Genomic DNA, 3,839 nt, shown 5'->3' with positions numbered 1-3,839 from the left:
AAAACATATAGGTATTTAGAATTCACTTTATTATGATGATAGAGACACTGGTAGTCTTCCAAATTGCTTTAACACTGCAGCTATATCAATAAAATATTACCCAATTGATCACTTTCTCTGTGTCTCACTCTCTCTATATATAGTGGTCTTTTGTTTTAATTATGGAGGAACATGGATTTTGGGGTATTTTACAGAGTGACTTTTGAATTTTTTTATCAGGGGTTTTTCACTTTTCAAACAGCAAACACCAGAATTCCTGCTAGGAAGGCCAGTGGCAGGACCCTGCCTGCTCAGAGCTGGCACCTTGGACCCAGCTGGCTGTGGCTGACTTCCTGGCCAACTGGGGCTAGGAGGACATGCTTTGACAGTTCAAAGCAAGCCACCACACCTGGAATATCTTCTGGGCAATAGCTGCCTAGATGGACACACATGGCAGTAGTGCTGCACAAAGGCCAACTCTACAGCCACAGTCCACTGGCAGCTGGTCCAGAGGACAGATGACTCTAGTGGCTGTGCAGTCCCCATCCAGGTCTGGCAGGTGCACGGCAGGTCACAGCCAGGCAGCAGCCCCCACTGCCAGACTGCTGCAGTGGGTAAAGGTGCAGGGAACTCTCAGGGCTGCTCCAGCAGGCCAGATGGCACAAGGGGGAGTGTCCCCAGGTACCAGTTGGCTGGGCCCCAGAAGCTCCTGAATGCAAGTAGCCATGAGCTACTTGACAGGGCAGCCTTCTGTACTGCTGGGGCCAGGACAGGGCAGCTTTTTATACTGCTGGAGACAGCACAGGTGCTGGCCCTGGGCTCTTGCTCCCACTGGCTGCAGATCTGGGAGGAGCCAGGTGGGGTTATTTTGCCCCAAGTGGTACAATTTGCCCCACACCAAAGTGCATGTCCAGGCACGTGCGCTGAGGCAAAAAGCCCCGACTCAAATTTGCACCACTTCTATTTGAGCTGCTGCAAGTGCACATGCTTGCATGTGTGGATGCACCCCATGAGTTAAAAATAAGAGTACACATATTCTCACATCAGCTTCTCATCCTCTTTTTCTCCCCATCTATAAAAATTCTTCAACAAGAAATAACATTTAAGTTTATAGATCCAAATAAGTTACACATTTCAACATTTCAGAGCTGCTCATCTTCTGAGATCATATGAAAAAAGTATTTTATTTCATTACATTTACATTTACCAATTTTCAGTTTAATTGCAAATATCCCCTCCTCATTTTATGACAAGGGAGACCAGATGTTTCTTTAGAATTTTAATTATTGTGTCTAATTTTTCATGCTCCCTCTTGCTTTTCTTCTCTAACGTCAAAAACCCTTGTTGACCTCTCTTCGTATAAGAGTTTATGCATACCCTTAATTAATCTTTCTGAATACCTGTGACCCACCTGATATTTTTTTTTATTCTTTTTCAGATGGAGCGGTTATATTCCTGATGAGACTTGGACCACTGATTTATATAATAGCATCCAGAGCCAGCTTTAGAGAAAAGGGTGCCCTGGACAAACTTGCATTTTGGCACCCACCCGGCACCCTTCTCAAGTCACCAGTGCTGCTGCCGTGCTGCAGAGGGGCTCCATCTGCCAGGCGAGGGAGCTGGGCAGGGCATCTGCCTGTGGAAGGGGTTGCCGGATGCAGCCCCTTAGAGCTGAAGCAGAGAGAGCAAGAGCTGGCAATGAGTGGCCAGCAAGTGGTGACACAGGGGCTCCAGTGGCCGCCACGGGGCTCCTCCAGGGCCTGACAAGCAACTGGCCACGTGCAGGCAAGACTTGACCCGAGCCCTGCCCTGCTTCCCTCCGCAGGTTGCTGCCCCAGCCTGGGGCTCCCTGCATGTGCCGCCCTGTCTTGTCCTGCCCCACTGGGGTGGGAACAGATGCTGCTGCTGCCCGTGTGCAGAGTCCCAGGCAGCTTGCCCTGCTGATGCCCCAACCCTTCCCCCTGCCCTGGCTTTGTGTGGGGCCCCAAACAATGCCCCATGCTGGCACTGCTACCTGTTGCTCACGGAGCCTGTGCACATGTGTGTGACCCCCCCTGACCACAGTGCCCCAGGCAGTCACCCACATTGCCCAATATTTTCTTTGATGTATCCATCCTGTTCAAAATCAATCAACTCCTGACACCATGTCATGTAACAATTGTAAAGATAAAGAGAAAAAGATTGTTTTCTTCAAATGCAAAACACAGAATGTTATTAGAATAAAGCAAATACAATTATCTCTACAGCCATTTCATTAGGATATCATCTCTAAAACTATTCTGTCTCGTCCTGTTTTACTGAGGAGCACCTATCTAGAACCTTTCCTAAAACCCCTTCCTGGTTGGTTTGCTGTTTAATTTTACAGATTAAAAAAAGTTGTATGTGTATCCTCATAGAAACCACATTTCAGCATGCCATGTTGCATCATGATTTAACCTGGACAACTCAGATTAAGCTTTGTATGCTTGGACCTGTTGTCCCTAGAGTCTGCATTCTTTGTATCAGACATGAGGTAGTATGCATAGCTACTGGGCCAAGTTTGTGATGGCAGCAATGAATTAGCTAATGTATGAGCAAATTGATGACCATATTCCTAAAATAAATGGTGAAAGAAGCAATAACTAACTTCGTCCTAGTGTAGGATATAAACAATTGGTTAATTAACAAGTTGGTAAGATTAGTTAATGTTTGTAAAGCACTCTGAATTCCTAGAAATGCTAAGTATTATTACAATAGATCAGTTGGGTTGGAACTGGCTGTTTATGCAGCATCCCCAGTAGGTGTGAATGGAAAAGTGGGCATTGCCAAGTCTTGTCTCCATGACAGCAGTATTGCTAACTCTTACCACTTCATGGCAAGACTTACAAGACGTGTTCTTCTTAAAGCCCGGGTTTCTGGAAATAGATCAGAATTCCCACATCATCTTTTTTAAGCAAGCTTTTTTTTTTTACCCCTCAAAGTTGCAGAGAAAGCAGGTCTAGGGTGTACAAAGCACAGGGTAAAGCCACAGAGTCCAACATCTATCACTTTCCTGACCTCGTTATGTTTAAGTCTATCTAATGAGTTTTGAGTGAATCCGATTAGTAATGCGTTTACAGCTACCGGCTTCTCTCAGGTTTTGGGCAAAGCATTTGATGGCTTGAGGGTTTAGGAAAGGCCCCCGTTAGATGATGTTTGCTGGTGCTCAACCGCTCCCCCTCATCTCCTCACAAAGCCTGTACCTCCCATTAATGACAGCAGTTTTGCCATCCATTATGGGGGGGATAACAAGAAGCCCCAGACCAGTGCTTCTCAGCCTTTTTAGACTCAAGGAGCCCCACGGGGGACTCGGGGCACTCTGCGGGTTCATCTCGCGAGTCAGGACTGCGCCCCGAGCAGCGCGCACCGCGTGGCACGGCACCGGCGGAGGATCGCTGCCCCGTCTGTGATGAGGCAGGACCCGGCTACCTGGCCTATTCCCTTAGCTTAGAGCCTGCGGGAAGCAGAAGACAGAAGGCGCGGGGAGGTGTTTGTGGAGACCGGTTGCAAGAGCCGGCAAAGGCTGCGAGTGGCAGCACAGCCGTGTCTTTTCTTTCTGGGGCCGCCACAGTAAGACTAATCAAGCACCCCCTCCCCCGCGGGGCAACGCCAACCGCCGCCCACCGCCCGTTGGGTCCAACGTCGCGAGCCCAACCGCCGCGCGCCGCCCCGCCCCCTGCACTCCGCGCCTGCGCGCGGCGCTCCTGGCCAGGGGCATTTGTGCGCAGGCGCCGCTGCTGCCCTGCTCCTGCCCCCTCCCGTGCGTGCGCGCGTGTGTATGTGTGCGCACGGCGGAGCCTCCTCTCCTCTCTTCTTCTTCCCCCCTGTCCGCTCCGAGCTGC

This window comes from Alligator sinensis, unplaced genomic scaffold, assembly GCF_000455745.1.
Source record: "Alligator sinensis unplaced genomic scaffold, ASM45574v1 scaffold293_3, whole genome shotgun sequence".
Lineage (NCBI taxonomy): Eukaryota > Metazoa > Chordata > Crocodylia > Alligatoridae > Alligator > Alligator sinensis.
The sequence above is the reverse complement of the archived record's forward strand: the minus strand, read 5'-3'. Positions refer to the sequence as shown.